Source organism: Daphnia carinata, chromosome 3 (assembly GCF_022539665.2).
Source record: "Daphnia carinata strain CSIRO-1 chromosome 3, CSIRO_AGI_Dcar_HiC_V3, whole genome shotgun sequence".
Lineage (NCBI taxonomy): Eukaryota > Metazoa > Arthropoda > Branchiopoda > Diplostraca > Daphniidae > Daphnia > Daphnia carinata.
In genome coordinates, this window is record NC_081333.1 from 7,138,881 (window position 1) to 7,159,850 (window position 20,970).

A 20,970-nucleotide genomic window follows, 5' to 3' on the forward strand; every position below is an offset into this window, starting at 1 on the left:
AAAGACCCTTGCCTGGTTATTATCAGCGTGCCATCTTTAAAAGATCTTTCATTTTCAAGTCCTTAAAAATAGGAAAATCAACGTACGACTGAACTAAATGTCAGCCGACATGAATTGTAACGAGGAAACAGGGACACTGGAATGCTGATGTCATCCTGTCTGCAACAACTGCACCAAGACGGCAACATTTTGTGAATCATTATGGCATGTAAAAATGCCGCTTTTGTTTGAACATCTTTGCTCATCTGCGATGTCGCGACAATAACAACGGGAGATGCGATGGAACCATCAACAACATAACGTGCTGACTCGACGTCCTTTTTCTTTTGCGTACACGAGCTACTCGTTTTGAGTGAAGAGTTAAAAAAAAAAAAATAAAATGAGAATTTTAGATGTGCTGCTTTTAAAACACAACGAAAGAATTCGTTTGTGATAAACGGCTCGTCCGGCTGTCGTTTTCAAAAACCGAATCCTAAAAGTTATTCCCTTCTTTTTATTTATTTATTTTTGTATCTCCACTAGTCGTGGCCAAACTGATCCGATTGACGCCTTCACTTGACGCTTATAACGGGCACGACGTCAATAGTATGTGCCTATAGAAGACAACCGTTTTACACGTAGATATCGAGCAGTTGTGTAGAGAACCGGATGGCTGACATTCTCCGGCAATGTCCTTCCAGCCATCAATAAAAAAAAAAAAAGGGATTGGGGCCTGGCAAAAATAAATGAAGACCTGATGAGAATCAGCTTAGTCCTATTCTCTTATTTATTCGCTGCCATTTTTCTAACATATTTTTTTTTCACCCCTGTCTAGACGATCGATGGTCGTATTTGCGTTTGGCCACAAAAAAAAAAGTGATTACTTGGCTACACGAGGCATACATTCTAAATCCCCGCAGGTTGCCTACCAACTGTGCTTTAGATACCGCAGGTACATACACAGTCGTTTTCAGCTAATAAAAAAAACAAACAAAAAAAAAACATATTCACGAACGACAAGTGAAGCGTCGGCAAAGAGACAGTCGGATGCATGTCGGTTTATTTATTTGTGTTTTGATTGTTCTTCAGCACGTGATGCGGAAATTGCTAGGTGGCATTGTGTGCTCGGCTTGGGGTTTGAACAAATACGATTGTCTTGTTTGGTTTGGACAAACGAAGAAATAAAAAAAATAATAATAATAATAACGGATCGCCGTTGGAGGTTAAAGTGGAGCGCACAATAAAGAAAAGCCACAAAAGAAAAACGTTGTCAAATATTGAAATGGAACGAGTACCATAACAATCGTTGGCAACGTTTCAATGGGGAAAAAAAAAATGGCCAAACAAAAGAAAACGTAAGAAATCTATGTCAAACATTGGCAAACAATGTTATGTATACATAGAGATATGGTCTGGCGATTCCATCACTAGCAAATCTATTTGGCTCGTCTACAGCACACGGCCAAAAAAAAAAGAAGAAGAAAACAACACGCGAACTCCCATTTTTTTTTTTTTTTTTTTTTTTTTTTTTTGTATGCGATTGGAACGACATAAAAAAAAAAATAAATAAGAAAACGCTGGGTGCTGATTTGATGGTCTTTTCGCCAAATATTTTCGCCCATCGCGCAAAATCGATAAAGTCCACATCGAACGGGGTTTATATCGAGCGGAAGACACAAGAGAAAGTTAAAAAAGAGAGGCAACGTTTCAACTAATGTTCATTCGATATAGACAGTAAAGCTCGTTGAATCGCATTTGAAAGAGCGCAGACACAATCAGGAAAAAAAAAAAAAAGAGAAAGGAAAAATCCGAAAGATCAAAGTCCGCCATCCACTTTCCCCCCTCCGCGGTGATTTCGTGATTGTGAGACGAACTCCACACACCGCAAAAAAAAAAAAAAAAAAACGCAAACCCACTTGGCGATGGTAACGCCTCACGTCATTGATGATGATCTGCTGTGAAGCCACGCACGTGAGCAACCAGTCGAACACACCCGAGCTGTTGGCCATCACAACAAAAGAAAAAGGGGAGAGGTGGATCGTATGTGTCGCAGTTGATTTCCGAAATGCCACAGGAAATGTCAAAAGTAATTGAAGCCACCGTTCTTCTTCATATACCAATACCCCCCCCCCCCCCCCCCCTTCTGACTGTTCGAGATTCCATATCAGCTGGCCTACACACACACACACACACACACGGGGCATACGAAAGAAGTTTTCATCTCGACTTCCGTAAAACGCCACAGAGATTCGCCCTTGTCCATTTCTAGTGACCCAAAAGTTGCCTAAGTTTCCGACCTACACATCCGTTTATTATACAAGCAATAGCGAGCAGAGGGCCAGCTGTTTCTGATGGCGGAGCGTCTCTTCTGGTATAAGAGAGCCGCCACATAGGACAGTATTGATTACATTCACCCATTTCCTTCACCGTCATTCTATCGAGTTTGCCCCATATGACGGGGGGAGCGCGCGTGTGTGTGTGTGTGTGTGTCTGCTTCTGAATCCAAGTTTTATCCTCCCGCCGGGGGGGGGGGGGGGGGGGGGGGGGGGGGGGGTTCACGCACAGAATATACATTTTCTTTTAAAAATGGGAAACAAAAGAAGTTCGCTACTAGAAAGCAATACCTTGGGAAAACAGAATATCAAGTGAGTTGTGCCTGTGTGTATGGATATATATATATATATATAAAAGAGGCCTGAAATCACATAGTTCAATTTTAGCCATTTTCTTTTTCGTTTTCTTTTTTTTTTTTTTGCTTTTCGTTGTGGAAAGAAAAAAGAGAAATGTCGCTGCCGATTCGATTAGAAACTCCGTGCAGGTTGAAAACAGTGTTCTAATAAAGTTTCGTCGATGGGGTTCGCTGTGGCGACACGAGCGCGCGTTTTTTTTTTTTAGATTCAAATTGAAATTCACTTTGCCCTCACCCTCATCTGCGAGCAAACAAGTTGGAGGGTTCCCATAACATCTGAACGACCTCACCCTCGTCCACGGCGATATTGGTAGAATTGCAGAGATGTAGGGCTCGTCGTATAATATATACGGGAGCAATTGCAAAATGTCAAGACTCTCTTTTTGTATTGTGCGCAGTCGAACGACGCCCACCACCGGGCGTCCCTTATGGAACGGACAGAAACGACGTAGACGTGGCAACGAATAACAAAACGAAAAAAAAAAAAGATCATTTCTATCAAAATTCAAAAACCCCCCAAAGAATAAAAAAAAAAACCTGTAATAGAAAAGAATCTGTAATACAAGAGGGATTACAACTAAAACCCTGGCAAAAAAAAAAAAAAAAAAAAAAGGGGGGGGGGGGGGGGGGGGGGGGGGGCGGGGGTAAATTGCTTTCTGTATTACTCACCTTGATTTATTGTTTAGGCGATTACGATGTTCAATGGAACTGCACTAAACAACAGCGCACGGGATATGAGTATTTACCTGCACGATGACAACGACAAGTGCTGCCTGAAATGAGGAAAGTAGGCGTAATCACCAGAGGCAAGCGTGGACAACATTCGAAGCTTTTGAGTGGGATATAAAAAAACAAAACAAACGAGGATCTATTCCTTTTGTGCGTATTATATATATATAAAGAAATATACTTCTTCGCAAGGGGGGGGGGATATGTTTTGTTTTTTTGTGTGTTTCCTTCAAAAAGAGACAACAAGATCGATAGTCTACTAAAAAATATATATATAAAACGATGCAAGAAAACAAAAGGCAGTCAGATACAAAACAAAGGAAAAGTTTTTCGTCCCTCTATTTCAAACAGTTAAGCGAGGCGCAATCCTATCCGTGGGATTTGAGCAACCTGCTTCGAAGCGAGACAGTTTGAAACGTTTCGGTTCCTGCACGGTTTCACCATTGCCGATAGTAAAATAAATGGACTTGCTTGCGGGCGTGGATGAAAAAAAAAAAAAAAAAAAAGAAAAAGAAAAAGGCGATCGTGATATTGCAAAGCCGATGGAACAGGGAGAGAGAGAGAGAGAGAGAGAACGATGGATATATTGAGGATGGCTATAGACCCACAATCTGGAGCGAGATGCTTTCCCTATGTAGATACGCCCCAAGAAAAAGAGTGGCAAGTATTGTAAAAGAAAAAAGAAAAAATATCGCAGTTAGCTATTTCATTGTGTCTCCAAAACGAATCGATTCGATCTCTTGAAAAACAAAACAAAAATGTCTGCTCGTAAGATGGTCTTTTTGTCTACTAGATATCGTACACTCGACAGGCTACATGCCAGATTTTCTTAGTCAAAAGTTTCTAAACCCGCCAGACAATTGCCAAGTTTGCAGACGCTGTTTAAAAAAAATAAAATAAAAGAAGTTGATGAATTAACGCGATTCAATGGGGGGAGGGATACATTTAAAATTCGCTATTCTCTTCAAGCACTTGGCGAAACGATAGGACAAACTTCGTGCCTAGTTAACGATTAGATTTCTAGAACACAAGACTGTCCCCTCTCTAATTTTTTTTTGTGGCCCATTTCAGCAATGCCTCTCGCTGATTGGCTGTAGCGTTCCAATAAATACGTGAGTGTTATGAAAAGAAGCCAATCCGTTTGGATAAAACAAAAAAAAAAAAAAAAGAATTAGAATTCGAGTATCATATCTATTTCTGGCCTATGTATTTCTAGTTTGATTGTAGACATCCATAATGCATGAACGATCGGTACTGCACAACCTACGAGCCTCGAAAAAAAAAAAAAAAGACCAAATGAATAAATCAATAAAAAAAGAATCTTATAGGAAGGACGGGGTAAAGGGAGGGAGGGGTATCGGAAATCTGTCCAGCCGGTAAACAGGGTAGGGAAAAAAAAAGCAGACACGGTCGCCTTGGGAACTCTTGTGGCGCATTGGTTTTGATTGGTTCTCGAACTGTTTAATTGGTTTTGCCACGAGTTCAACGGCATCGCTAAAAAAAAAAAAAAAAAAAAAACTTCACGGTCGATTGAACGGAGGTACGTGGTGGAGCGGATGAGCGGTCGGGCGGAGCAGAGAGTTGGGTAGGGAAAGAGAAAAAAAAAAAATAAAAAGCTATTAAAATGATACGATAAATAACCGGCAATTACCAAGCGCAAAAAAAAAAGGCAGTTGGATTTTTTTTTTTTTTTTCATTCCTCCTGATCGTAATTAACTCTACCACTCCCCCCCCCCCCCCCCACGCCCCTCTATCTTCTCTCGGTAAAACATAAAAATGTGACACGGGGAAAAACGTAGAATTTTTTTTAAGCCCGATTTTTTTCTGTGACAAGGACACGACGGCGACGATGTCGAGAAAATTAATAGACGTCGTTATTCATCTGTCTTTAGAAAATTAAAAAAAAAAAAAAAAGAAGCGCTAAAATAACAGCAGGCAAATAGACAAGAGGCTGCGACAGCCAACAAGTCGACATATGCGCTAGAGAAGAACTAAGGAGATCTCCTTCCAGCCCGTCGGCGAGGATTTCTCCATTCATCAAAAACAACAACAACATCAACAACAGCAACAACAAAAAAAAAAAATGCAAGATGAACAGAAAGGAAAAGGTTTCCATAATCACACCTGCCATACGAAATCAAAAAGGGCCCTGCTGGAGGTGCTGGTCACCAACACGCGTGTGACTCTCTCTCTACTTCCTTATATAGTTACGTGGATTTTTAAACCCTCCCCCCCCCCCGTTTTTTTTTGTGTGTGTGTGTGTGTATGTTGGCTTTGCACGTACACGAGGCCGAGAATGTCGGATTGATTGCGGAACCAGCGCATGGAGTCGTGCGGTGCAAAACTAGTCGAGCGCGTCGCAAAGTCTCCAAATACCTTAAACTGGTATAGCGTCGATGGAAGCAAAGTCATTGAAGTAACGACGTACACACGTACACACACACACACACACACACACACACACACACACACACACACACACACACACACATAAGCGGAGTTGGGCTCACCGCTTGACTGCTGATGAGCGCCACCCACCCTTGCACGACTCCCTATCCTGGAAGAAAAAAAAAAAACAGCCAGGGCTCAAAAGATTCAAGGAAAAAAAAAAAAAAAAAAAAAAAAAAAAAAAAGGGCAGTTAAAAAAAAATAAATAAAAAATAATTTGGAAAAAGTTCCACAATACAAATTCCGAGTGGGAAAATAAAAAGTTACGCTTTAGAAAGGTGTTTTTTTTTTCCCGTGCGATGTTTAAAAAATGTATCCAGTTCTAACGAACGCGTGTATCCAAGTGAGAAACAAATGAAATGGGAAAAAAAAAAAAAGGAAAAGCACATTTATTTTAAATGACTCATCGCCAAAACGCAGAATAAAACAAAGATTGGTTGTTAAAGACACCATTATTCAATAACGTACGGATGAATTTTAAATAAATAAATAAATAAATAAAAAGGATATACTCTTCGGTAATAAAAAATGTAAATCAACTAAGGAGTTTCTTGATGTTTCATTGAATAAAAAAACGACGCTACACAAATCATTAAGTTGAAACCATCGCTATGTAAATCAAACTAAAGAGAACACGAACGTTTTAAAAAGAATTTTAGGTCTCCTAATTTTGTTTTCATTTTGGCCCAGAGCACTGATTTAATGTTATCTTTCGTCTATGGGATGCGATCCATTTTTATTTTATTTTATTTTTTTTTTTTTCAAAAGGCAAACCAACGGCAACCCACGAGACAATGTCTGCTCATCAGCAAACAAGCAGAAAGCTGACAATTTGGCCATCATCAAGTAAGATGCAATGGCTGGTTGAGAAGGGAGCAAGAAAGAAAAAAAAAAAAACGCACGTTCGGAAACATGTCAATCGATAAAATAATGAACTACATAAGCCACTGGATTGTATTCTCAAGTCTTGGCACGTACGCTCGCCATCCTTCAACTTAAAGACACGACCCCTGATCTGTGTGACTGAATGCAAGACTGTTCTTCTATTAAATAGATTCTTTTTAATTAGACGCCTATTCAAACATTCGCCCCTTTTCTAGTTGGGTTAATTTGCCTTACAAAACGTCTCGTTGTCCAATCACGCCTTTCGTTCCATCTTTCAATGCCTTCCTTCAAGAATTTTTGCCACTTGAATCGCCAGAAAACTAGAATCCAAATTGGCTCAATTTCTGATATTTTCCTGTTTGTTTTTTTTTTTCTTTTTAAATAAAAACAATTTAGCTACACGATCTGTTAATTTGTTTTTGCTCCCCTAGTTGCCAAACCAATCAGGTATTTCATTAATCGGATTCCCTAGTCGATTTAAAGCAAAAAAAAAAAAAAAAAAGAAACTGGGATCCCGCGCTCGTCATCACGGCGTTTTTTCTCTCGCTGCCAAAAACCAAAACCGCGTTACTCTTCCATCGAATATTATTCCATTGAGAGTTTTCCGAGGCTATCGAGTATCGTTGTTTGCTGTATCTGAGCTGATAGAAAAGAGAGAGAAAAAAAAAAAAAAAAACTTCATGCGCTTCATCTGTTTTTGTTCCTCTCTCGGCCGAGGCCGATGTTATTGTACGTCTGGCTAAGCTGCTGCATCAGACGGTACTGGATTAATCTCCATTAGCCGCATTATACGCAGAAACTTTCAGTGGCAAGGCAAAATACAAAAAAAAAAAAAAAAGGGGAAGTGCCTAACAGCTGATAATGGGCAACACGGGCAAAAAAAAAAAAAAAAAAAACGTATTTTATAACGTGAGTGGGAAATGGGAGTAGAGTAATGCACTAGTCGGATGTGCTAGTACAGAAGATGCGGGGGAAAGTTCTTGTTTGTTTTGTTTTGTTTTTTCCCCCAACACAACAATAACGAACACCCGTATCAGAAATAAGGTTAAACTATTTCCAGGTACGCAATAGATGAAAGGAATTTTGTAAAAAAAAAAAAAAAAAAACAGATGCTACTAGGGGATGGATAAGATACAGCAAAAAATAAAGAGGAAAGATGTTTTTCGTTCGTGAATTAGATTCGTGAAATTTTATCCGTTTTACGATGAAAATGTTAATTTTGTTTGTTTTTTTTGCTCCCCTGTAGCATATGAGGATAAAACGTTAATATAATAAAGCAAAAGTCAATCATCTAAGTGTGCCATGTCCGATTGGATGTTACAGACAGTTTCTCTTCGGCTACGGAGCTTCTGCTACATAATTTCACTGACAGTTGTGGCGGAACTCTTCTTTTTCGTACGCATACACAATCATTTTTATGTATACACGTACGTACATAGGCAGGCCACACACATACACACACGAAATGTCGTGTTTCATTTATTTTTTTTTTCCCTCTGCCTTTTCTTGCAGCGATGGAAGAACAGCTGAGACGTTTCAAAACATAAAGAGGTTTAAAAAGAAAAAAAAAAATTCGATAAAGAATATCATCCCGGGGGCTATTTGGGTGACACTAACACAGAAACACGGCGCAAGAACATCCTGATACAAGGATTGCTACTGCAGATATGCAAAGATCAGCAGCGACAGAAGCCCGTCATAAATCATCCTCCGCGCCAAATGTGAATATCGAATGTAAAGATACACATGTTCTCGTGACCGCCAAACATCGAACGCCCCGGGACATGTCCTACTCGTCAACCGTGTCCCGGTCCGAGCGACACGATTACGCGCACACAAAATCCTGTGACAGGAAATCAACATTTCTCGACATGTGGAGTGGACAGAGGGTGGCGAAGGGATATAAGGGTGGGGGGGGGAGGGGAATCAAAGCATTGAAACCAATCTGTTCATAGCCGCTAGGTAAAATGGAATAATAGACGAACGGAATCGCGTATTCGTGTTATCGTCTTCGTCTCAATAGCGGACCTCAATTCTTTTTTTTTTTTTTTTTAGCGAAAGCCCGTGGACAACCCAAAAGGCAACCAAAACAAAGTAAGAAAAACTTAAGTGTGTAAGAGTAATTTTGAAAAAAAAAAAAAAAAAAAAGATAATTGCGCTCAAAGATAAAAAGAGAAACGAGTTTGAAGTGCGCGCATCACAGCGTCAAAGTGCGTGAATAGCCAACGGTTCTCTGGCATTTAGATGTTCAACAAAGTCACAAATTCAAATGAAAAGCAAATAAAGCGGCAAAAATTGTTCATTTTCATCATCTAATATGTTGACGAAAAAATCAATCGTTCGAGCAAGGCTGTCGAAACGTGGCGAAAAAAAGAGGTAAAACGAGTGACAAAGCTAATTGCTGAACGCCATTGGCGATAGAATAAAAAAAAAACAAAGAAAATTGGCCTAATTGATTGACAAACAGGCAGACGCAATCGTAAATCGATAAATTCGTTTTTCGAGATGGCGTTTAAAACGAATTTTTTTTTTTTCCTTTCCTTTCGCACATACGATCCTAAACGAGCGATGCAACTGGTGGGGTAGCTCGTGAGTTTGTTCCGCTCGGTTAAACATAGTGGCGCAAGTAAGCGTGCACGCGATCCACAGAAGAGGATAGACGGGCTAAAAGACAAGAGGCGGTTTTTGACTGAGGAAAACATTTGTCACGCGGGTCACGGTCCCGTTGTAAGAGTGTAGACAAGCGATTGGCGTGTTTTCTCTCTATGACCCCCGCCTTTGTGTGTTTGAATGCCTCGTTTCTTTTTTTTTTCCCTAACCATCTATTTCGTACTCGCCATTTTCTCTTCCGGTGGGATCGACTCACGCGCCGCGCTTCAAACATTTGCTTCCACAGTCGTTAACTTTTGGCTTTTTTTTTTAAAGAGAGTAATAAAGAAGAAAACTGCTTGCCTTTCTCGTCTGTTCTTTTAACTTTGTTTGTGTGACGTAACTATTCATATAGGCAAATAAACAAGTGCATAGCGATTTAAGAGAAAACTCGCTTTCTGTTTCCAGTTCTGAGAATGAGACGCTCGTTTGTCTGATATAACGTACGATCCCTACGCTAGCCATATTCACTTAAAAAATGCATCAGAAACCAAAAAGAAATTGGCGGTAAACACAGCGCAAGCGTTCATCTTCCCGAATCAACAAGAACTGGTAAATACATACATAGACATCAAACTTTTTCAAATTCAATTTTTCACGCGGGCGATAAACAAAACAAAAAGCCGTAAATCGTTGAACGAGAAACAAGCCACTTTAAAGCTTCGACAGTCATTGATGTCGCCAAAGAAAAACAGGTTCCTTTATTCTATTTCGCATTCTAATCTGCCGCCACACCTTTTCTTATTTTCTAAAGCGAAACGGGCTAATCAGCAGCCGCTAAACGGTGCGACAATCTAATGACATAGTTACGCAAGGAGAAACAGCAGCAAAACAACCAACGTCGACGATGAAAACTCCCCATATCTGCAACGTGTAACCGAGGAGAAAAGATAAAGAAAAACAAAACAAAAACAAAGCGCATTTAACTTTAAAAAAAAAAAAAGGGGTCTTCCGCCTTAGCACCTGTTCGAGTTCCCGCAGTCAACAAAGCAACACACTTGCTCGTTGAACCAAATCAAATTGGGTCAGATCGGCACGGGATCATCGCCAGCTTACGGCAGGCCTAAAGCTATAACCTGCCGGCTATTATTAATTCATCTCGAATCGTGTTTCTCTCTCTCTCTTGGCCACATTGTCTTATTCTTTTTGAAAGTAGGACTGTATTTAATGTAAGCAATATCTTTTCTATACACACACGAAAAAAAAAAAAAAATAAATACCTGAGAATTATGAGCTAGTCTTCTTGGTTGTTCATTTTTTTTTAGGAAGGAAGGAAGGAGACGTCATGGGAAAGCTGAAATGACAATGGGAAAAAAAAACAAGAAAAAATGCCGATGGAATAAAGAAGAAAAAGTGCCGTCAGTAGGAAAGGAAACCCAGTAGAGACATTAAGTTTTCTCTCTTTTTTTTTTTTCAGCCATTCTCTCATCTGCATACGCGGTACTGTAGCACACAAGGGAAAATGATGGCTCGGCAATAACAAGACAAATATAACCACTACATGAAACAAAAAAAAAAAAAGACGGAACAAACCCAAAGACCTGAAGAACAGAAAAAAAAAAATAAAAAAAAAAAAAGAAAGAGTGGACGGCACAGATGACGCCCTACAAAAAAAAAAAAAAAAAAAGGATTTCCGCCAGCAGTGAGCCGGGTGCTGAGGAAGAAATCCGACAAACACGGAGAAGAGCAATAGGAGTTTTTCGATTTTTTGTTTCTTTCCGTTTCTCTAGTTATTTTCTTTTTTAGAGAAAAACAATGTAGACAACGACATACTGAACTGCCATTGACGGAAAAATGAAAAACCTGTCGGAAAAGGACTCAACAGATGTTTGTACAAAACGCATAACAACAGCGAAAGTCTAACAGTGTGGCCACTTGTTTCCGAGAAACGACGATGAGTGTGTTCAACATTCCGAATCGAACAAAATGGAACGACAAAACGAGAAGGGATTCGTCAATCAAACAACTTACCAGGCAGCAGATTTTTGGCGGAATCAATTTATCAAGTCACTGGGACGAAAAGAGAAACGCGAATCGTTTTCGTTCGTTTTCCCTCGTGAGTGCGGCTGACGCGTTTGACGTCCCTTTTGTAGTGAAGATTTTTTGTATTTTTATTTTTGTATTTTTTTTTTTTTTTTCGAGTTTTCCGGGCTTTCCTTCTACAAGTCAGTAGCTGACAATCCTACAACAATAGCACCCAATTTTTTTGTTTGCATCGAGGAAAATAAAAAAGAAAAAAAAAAAAAAGCTTCCGATTTTCAACGGATCCGGAACCGACAACCGCACGAAACGGTCCGACACACACAGACACGATCACACAGCGAAACACAGACGAGGACACGGTGAACGTAAAAAGAAACACACACACATATACACACGGAACTAAATAAGCTTAACAGCTCGAATGTCTCTCATAGTTTGTTTTCTTCGTCTGTGTCTCTTTGGAAATTAACAATAAACATCACAATCAAATTGCCTGACAAAGTCGAACTTTAATTGGAAAAAAAAAAATATGATAATCCGCACGGAGTTAACCCTCCAAAGAAGGTCACCCCCTTGTGAAAAAAAAAAAAATGCACTTGGAAAAAAACACGAGAACAGGTGAAATGTCAGAGGGGGCAATTCTTTAAACATCGACGGACTTGAAACAATTTGAACGGCACCTCTTTCTAGACGCGTCCGCTCGGGCATCGACTCGGACCACCAACTGACGGGAGTTAAAGTCGAGAGAGACCGAACGAATGGCTCCAGGGAAGAAGAGGAGGAGGACACACGGCAAACACTAGTTTTCTAGCAAAGAAAAAAAAAAAAAAAGAATCTCCCACCCTACCGCCACCCCATCCCTCCCGCATGACATCAGAGACCGCGCACGCCTCACGGGGAGTCCGCGAACCGCGCCGCTTCACTGCGCCCGCCCGCCCCTTCGAGAACTTCTTTTTATCTCCTCGAGTTTAACTAGGAACACACAGCACACCGCGTGTACTTCTCCAAATGAGTTGGAACAACAGGGAAAAAGGCAGTGAGCGAGCGCAGATGGTCCTTTTTTTTTCTTCTCTTTTTTCGAGACTCAGGCGGGTTGGTTTCGAAACCCGCACGAAAAATAATAAGCCTACTAACCACCGCCGGTAGTAGTATGAAGGCTAGGTGGTACGGCCGACTGTTGAGTGTGTGCTTGCAAACGACCTCGAACGCAACCAGGTATATCAACGAACAGCACAAGAAAGAGAGAGAGAGACATATACGTGCACTTGTACACGAAAGCGAAAAGAGGGGATAATGCTGACAAGTATATAATCTCATTCTTAAATAGTGGAAGAAAAGATCTATGCAATTTATTGCTCAGCTCTTTTGCCGATGGGCTCTACAATTGAAAGAAATCGATATGCAATTTGAATTTCCTGCCAAATTTAAATACTGTTGTTGATATACCTGCCATGTGGTATAAGATTAATGTTTTTCGTTTTCCCTATTCTTAAAAAAAAAAAAAAAAACAAAAAAAAAAACAAAAAAACCAATTCTTTAGTTATTCCTCCATTCTCCTTCCTTGGCCTGTTTTTCCTTTCGATTTTTCTTTCTCTTTCCCGTCGTGTGTGTGTGTGTGTGTGTGTGCGATACCCAGAACGGATTTTTCTTGAAACCCCAAAAGAGAAAGAGCCGCACCTCACAATGACGTGGTGGCTATCGACACCTTTTCCTTTTGCCTCAGATTCATACGCTCTTCTTCTTTCTTGGTTTCATTCTCTACAGAGAAAAAAAAAAAAAAAGAAAATCTTTGGAAGAAAATAAAACAAAACGTATGAGAAACACAGCAGCCACTGCTGTACAACACCCGAAGTCTTTGGCCAGCAACGGTGCCAAAAAAAAAAAAAAAAAAAAGTACAAAGGTAATTTTCTTGTAGCCCGTCCTGGGGATCCAGCATCCAACATCAACCAAAAGCAACAACAAAAAAAAAAAAAAGACTTTCTGCTAGTACCTTGATCCCATTTAGATCCAACCAATTTTGTTGTTGTTTCTTTGCCTACAGTCACGTGATGCCAGCGGATCCTCACGACGTCGTTCATCATCCTTTCCCAACGAAAAGAAAAAAAAAAAACAAGCATCAGATCGAACGGATATAATAAGCTACGCATACCGTGTCGCATAATCTGACCGGGCGTGATTATTTGCAACACACGACGACGACGTCGACCACCATCGCGCGTAAAATGAGGGGAAAAGAAAACCTGGCACTCCTTGCCTTTGCCCTTCAGCCGTTTTTCATGTCTGTTTACAGATTGTTTTCCATTCCGTATTTCCGACTAGCGCATTGGGTTGGGCCCTTTTTTTTTTTTTTACTTCCTCCATCTCTCTATTTTTTTTACGAACATACATAAAGAATTATCGACTTCGTGAATTTTTCTCGAATGCTATTGATTACTCTTTCGTCCATTGGAAAATGAACCAAACGGGTTTCAAACTGTCGGCGAGCAACGAAGTCGAAGATCGACATGTTTTTTTTTTGTTTTTTTTAATTCTTTAAAGATGGTATTTTAAATAGGTTGCCGAAGAGAAAATGGCATAGCCACGAGAGAAGTTTGAAATAGCCATTCGTGGTTTTCCATTTGCTTGGATCGCCACAGTCCTGCGCTAACTTATACTCGCAAGTTTTTTTTTTGTTTGTTTTTTTCTCGAGTCCCCTTTTCTTTGGGTACGTACAGAAGGAGCTTCGGTTCACCGAAGATGAGTACCGCAACAAGAATGTAAGGAACTGGAAATCGGAACCGAAAATCCCACGGTCTGTTTTTATAATTGAAATGAATCCTCCTTGATAACGTCTTCTTTTGTGTTACGACACTGCAGTAAAATAGACTTTCTCTAGCACAAGACGCCAAGACCGACTTCATGTTTTAAAAAAAGAAAATAAAAAAAAAAAAAAATGAAAGAAAAAAAAGCGAAAAGAAATGAAAATAACGTGGCAACAAAAACAACAACAACGCATTGTTATCATTTCTTTTTGATCTAGAAAATACAATTGCTTGTACGGTGGGCTAAAATCCCTCCCCTAGTCTCTTTCAATTTCAACAGAAAAACAAAATTAAAATGAGATCTAACAATTACGTTCGCTGCAGCAGCCAATCTAGTCGGATAATCATAAGAGCCAAAATGAACAACAGACTGTCCCGCAGACAAAAGAAATTATTTTTTTTTTTTTTTTTTTTGAATTCAAAATTCCTGATTGCATTTCATGTTTCAATTAGCCGAAAACCTTTGCCCCGCCCACACACGACGATCCTATTTCTAAAGTTAGAAAAACCAATAAGAGGAGGCCAATTCAGTTGAGCGAAAATCCCATCGATGATTGTCAAGAATCCGGATGACTCTCGCACGACTCCGCTTCCTCAGCAGGCGGGTTCGGCTGTTAGACGCCCACCAAAACGCCTTCGACAATCTTTTCTTTTTCTTTTTTTTCTTTTTTCTCCCTCTCCCTTTCCCCTCGTGCGATGGTAGATGTACTCACATTCGTCTCTGTCAAGTGAATAGACAGAGAGGTTGGGTTTTCGACGCTTACAACCTCTCCTTAAACCGCTACTTATTCGCCAACAGCAGCAATAACACGACGCACATTCACAAGAAAAGGCCGGAGCCCGTCATGTCCGCCATCGTCTCAAAAACTTGAGACGTGCCACTTGACAGAATCCATTTAACTGGAGTCGACGTGAGTAAAAAAAAAAAAAAAAAAAAGGAAAGAAATACGTTGGCGAACAACTGACGATCGATCGAAAACTTTCAATCAAGACGGTGACTGTGAAATTGGTAAAAAAAAAAAAAAAAAAAAAAGAATCGACACTCACGCAAACATGTTTGCAACCATGAAGCATCGCAACTCGATAAGACGTACTGAGATGTTGAATGTCCAATTGCCCATTCACTCTTGTTCTTAGGCGGAACAAAAATAATAATAAAAAAAATGGAGAATAAAAGCTCGAAAAGAAAAAAGTAGGCACTCCTTCGAAAAATACCATTGGCGTGGCAATGAAGAGACGGGCGATTTTTAGAAGGCAAGATGAAGAGAGCTGGAATATAACGGGCACACACGAGAGACGCTTTCCTTGTGCCATACACGACTTTTACGGCCAAACACATATCAAGAAGGCAGCAGGAGGTCCGTCATCATAACACACCAATGTTACGTATTACTACGTAGTGGACGAATAGGTCCATAAGGCAACATGAAAAAAAAAAAAGAAAAATAAGAGTCAGTCCGTCGTTACATCCGCTTCCATACTAATGCAGCCAGGGATTTGCTCGTGCGCTGTATGAGTAGATCGTGGCGGACATACGTGATGGGCTTTTTTTTTTTCGAGTTATTTTTCTTCGTTGGACGCTATTCGCTTATCAGCAGGGAAACAGTCCCACTTCTTTTGTTTTAGTATATTTCTTTCAAACGCGAGTGTGTGTGTGTGTGTGTGTGTGGTTGGCATAAAACGTTGAGACGAGACAGGGCCTATTGCCAATCCAAAGAAAATTTGAAAAAGGAAAGGCATTAAAAGCGTGGGGGGACGAGCGAACATCTGACAGGTGTCAACACCTTGCCCAACATTTTATCGCTAGAAAATTTTTTTTTTTTTTTTTTTTTTTTAAAGCTCTGTGGTGTAGAAAGAAATATTGTAAAACATCTTGCGGCTCTCGCATAACGCCTCGACCAAATCCGAAAATGTCATTAGCTATATTCAAAAAAGCTTTGATTCAAAAGTTTTCTTTTTTCAATGGCCTTTAAACGAACGAAAGAGCTGAAAAAGGTGTTCAGTAAATTCAGGTAAATCGGTTGAAATGGGACGACTGATGAGCAGTGATTATTTACGTTAGGTGCCTCACCGGACAAGGGCGTTACATCGGAAAACAAAAAAAAAAATCTTTCATCATTTTTCGGATAGTGTGGCACCTAACGTCAAGCTTGGCAAGAGCTCAAAATTTGGAAAACTAACCACACAAACGGAGAGAATCGGCACAAATAGAAAAGAAAACAAACTGCTCGAGTAGATTCAACTCGTCAGACACAAGAGCTAGCTTCACTGCCATAATTGGTGTGTTTTTAGCCTCGAAAGAAGAACTTTCCGCATGAGGGCGAAAAACGACGGGCCACACGGGAAAAAGAAGAACAAACCAAAAAGAAAAAAAAAACAAAAAACAAATTACATAACTCAAAGATCCAGTGAACCGATCGACGGTTTCGTACCGCCGATCTCGCAAATAATCGGGCGTGCGTACAACACGTGTTTCGTCTCCAGAAAAATAAAAAAAACAAAAAGGCACGGCTCCAAAAGGCGAAAAACACACGTACAGCAAATTCGATACAACACTAGAAAAAGAAGTGTGTTCTCTTCGTTGCGAGTGTTTTTCGCTTTATTAACAACAGCTAGAAACGGCGCCAGTGATTCGTGAACGCATCCACAGTCCGTCTACGCCAGCGAGAGCAACCGAGCGTTGAACAGTCTTTACAACAAGAATTATTGCATCATCATCAGTAGCACTCTGACGGGAAGAAGTAAAGCACTCACGCTACAGGCCAATCAGTTCTGGATTAAACGATTCTCCTCCCCCTTTTTCTTTTCATTTCGACAGACTAAAGACCGTCCCCCCCCCCCTTCTAAAAAAACAAGGGTGGGAGTCGAAAATTACCCGCCATTTCTAATACCATCCTTTTCTCTTCTTTTGTCAATGTGATTTAGAATTTTCGCCATCTTTTTTTCGCACGCTTTTCGCATGAAACTCTAAAGGTATTTGAAGATATTCAAGTGACACTCAGGGATGAACAAAAAAAAAATGCCGTTAAGTTACTTCTACTAGACAAACTTTGAATAAACAGAGGGAACTTCATGAAAAAAAAAAGCCGGGAGAAGTTCTAGAAACAAGACGCTACGTATATCATAGATTACCATTGATTACGAGAAGTACCGTAGGCATGTATAATAACAATAGTTTTCGAATAAATTAGCCGTGAGAAGCATCAAACCAGTTTCAAAATACTTCGAAATAATACGATATTAAAGATATCAATGGATACGGGATAGTCCTTGAAACGCCATCTCACATGTGTGCAAGGTTACCCAACAATTGGCAAAATTCTTGTTTAACCACTGTTCTAGTAGCATGGACGGTAGGAAAGACTCAAAATAATACAACCATCCATGTTGGTACATGGAAAACACGCAGAGCAAAGAGGAAATGGGTACCGAAACTCGCAAGAAAATGCAACTTACTTTGTGCAGGCTGAGGCGCCCTTTCTGGGTGACCGGTCACGTTGCCGACACTGTCGTCTATTACGATGTTCACCCCATTGGCAATGCAAAGTTCAGCAGAGAGCACAAGAAAATGTCTTGCCACCACATCTTGTCGTAGGAAATAAGTTCAAATACACGAGGAAATGTTGTATAACTTTTCAGTTCAAAAGGTTAGCCACTAATTTAAAGCAACTCCAGTCTCATGACTAACGTTCGGCCTCCTCAGCAGAACTATTGTGTAGCCTCAGCCAACGTTGCCGACACTAATCGCGATGTTACCGAATTCCTAATTCATCAACGAGCATTTAAAAATATTTGGCATCGTGTCTTCCATTCCCAGCCCTCGTCGACACCCGCCTTTTGCCAACAATAGCCCGTCATTAAAATAAGTACTTGAAATAAAAGCTCAATGAAGCAGAGACATTAGAAGCTTTAGTTCTTCGAACACAAAGATCTACTCTCCTCTGACAAGCTTGTTCATCAATTCCCAGGCATCTATCGATCGAGGAAAGGAAAATCGTTTTAAAACAAAACTCTGAAGAAAATGTGAAAAAAAAACACGATTTATCGATCGAATTCTCCCAAAAATATCAGCGAACGGGTGACGTGCTTCCATTACATGAGTCACGGGCTGTCCAACTCAATCCACAAAGGGACAATATTCTTAGCCTGTCTACAGTCAACTAACTACATACACATGTGACTGCGAATATGTGGCTAGAAAAAGGATGAAGGTGCCAAGAAAACAAGAAGGAAATGGAAATTATTGGTTAATATACGCCACCCAAGAGGTCGACGAAATGGTATGGCATCAGTCGTCGACAGAAGAACAGGATCTCATTTCCGGGTAAGATGGTGGCTATTTGATATGCGTCCTGTTGCGTTGTGCTTTATACCCGGTATCCGTGTCAGTTCATTTATCATATGTGCTCCAACGTTAGCTGATAAACATTAGAAAACCTTAAAAAAAAATGGTGACGTAAAGAATAAAGAAAGCTTTCCAGGACCCCCATATTAAAGAACGTACACCCAGGTCCCAGTGAGATTAGCAGGCGGCCCATTCGTCAAAGAAAAAGAAGTAACATGCAATTGTTCGACACTATCGCTCACTGTTCACCGTCAGGTTAGTGCAACTAACCCTCTCTGTCTTCTTCATCTGAGATCTCCCGCGATGAATAATGCTACTGTAGGACAAAACAAATCTGCAAGATTTTGTTAGATTGTGCCTTTGTACTAATCTGTGCCAGACGCCATTTTCAAAAGATCGCAGCAAGAAAAAAAAAACAGCAAACAAAAATGGCCTTTGAGGAATGTTTAGTCATCGCACGGCACAGCTGGCCGTAACTAATAAGAGCTTTTAAAGTTTGTTGAAAAAAAGGACTTTTGGGTGATCGCCCAGTAATGCCCTTCTTCCAATTTCACGCAATTGAACGTGCGGCAACAATTGACGTCCACATAGCAAGACGGAGTTTTTCTTTTTTCTTAAACCAATATTGACTTATACACAAACGATTTGCTACAGCTCTCTTTTGTTTTGTTTTTTTATACGTTCCTGTGATTGTTTAATTCGTCAAGGCAGCGAACATGCGACAGGTGGTTTTTCTTTTTTCTCTCTATCCTGTCGTGCTAATGCGCGTTAGTCTTTTGTTTACCGACACACATACACGGACACACGGAGAACTCTGGCGAGGTTGAAAAATTCCAGCAGTACAACCACACATTAGTCGACCAAGACACCCTCCAAAACGAGGAGATAACAGTCGCCAGACCAGCTGTTATTTAAAAAAAAATGCCTACAAAAAAAAGTTTACTTTAGATCGGCATAAAATCCAGAAAAAAAAAAAACAATATAATTTTTTTTTTCAAACAACACCTTAATGAACAATATTCCTATTGCAATCAAAAGCTTATAAAACAGCGAGGAGAAACCATGGAAAAATTGCTCAAAGAGGGTAATGGTGGGTGTGCGAACATCTGATCGAAATCCACGCATTATCAAGGGGGTTCGTTGCCCAGATTGCCGTACAATGCACATGTAATGTTCAATGTCCAGCAATTAAAACCAAAAATGGCGGAGAAAAAAAAAACAACAACAACATAAGATTCAAAAATCAACGAAGAGTTAGCAACTACATTTTATTTTACTTTGGCCGCGCTAACCACACACAAAAAAAAACATTAAAAAGTTAAAAATTAAACAACAAAAAATACATACCTCAAAGTCAAGGTTCTTTCTTTCTATAGCCGGACTCTACCGTGCAGTCGGACGGAAAGGAAAGAATGAACGGACAAAAAAAAAATGAAACAGAAATAAAGTATTATTTGATGTTTAAAATTGAAAAAGAAGAAAATATAGATGCCGAGTTGGTTTGTCATTTTTTGAATAAAAAAAAATATGCCGTGTATTGTGCCCTTCCGCCACCGAAGACGGATGAACATTGCCGGAGCAAGGTTTAAAACTCGCGCGTAAGACACAGCAGATGGTAACTTTCTGGTGTTCTTGGTATCTCCTTTTTTTTTGTTGTTGTTGATTTTTTTTTTCTTTGAAAATAAAGAAAATGAAAAAGAAAGTAAAATGCATTTTGAGCGGAATACAAAGCTGGCCTCATGATTGCAGTACTTTTGTATAGGTTTTTCATGACTTGTCTTTCAAAGTTTTCCTTTGCTGCTATAAGAAACTATCATTCTACTGCTGGAACGACGTTCCTTCTACATCCTCCCCAGCGAAATTGTCTTCCTCACGAGGCGTCTTTACATTTATGGATGTTTCTAAAGCTAAGGCCCAGATATTACCTTTTTATGAACTGTGATTACAATCATATAAACCAGAATTTACGAAGGATTCACCAACTAGCGTCTCCTTCTCCGGGAATATCTTCTTCCGTATCATTTTTGTCTTTTCTTTTAAGAGTGAGTGTTTTATCTTCGCCATTACTATTTGTTGGAATTTCTTGATGAAAACAACAAATGTAAATAAGAGTCCTTCGACTATTGCTGGAGGTACAAGTCGCCTCTTTTCGAGCGGTTACCGCAGAGCTAATGAAAAAATACAATCCATCTTGTCCATTTCCACTCTTTTTTTTTGTGATTAGGAAATCTGTCCATTGAGAAGAATTGAATTTCATTCAACTGTTTTTTTTGTTACATCTGCAGACGACAAAAAATTAGATCTAATCTAGAGTGACTGCCATAGACTCCTAGGTCTTGATGACTCAGTCCAATATTGGCCTCAGGATGACGCAATCTGAAGACCTCATCCAATTCAATGTTCGTTCTACAACACGGCTTATAATCCACATTTGTATGGAACAATTAGAAAAAGTAGAACA

General features: G+C 39.9%; 1 protein-coding gene across 1 annotated transcript in view; it reads right to left on the reverse strand.

The window, feature by feature from the left end:
* Nucleotides 1-17,819, reverse strand: part of LOC130704499 (uncharacterized) — a 65,965-nt gene extending 48,146 nt beyond the window's left edge. Inside the window, exon 1 of the mRNA XM_059494752.1 lies at nucleotides 17,621-17,819. The gene's annotated coding sequence lies outside the window, so the exon portion shown is untranslated. The remainder of the gene's footprint in view (nucleotides 1-17,620) is intronic.
* Between the last annotated feature and the right edge of the window lie 3,151 nt (nucleotides 17,820-20,970).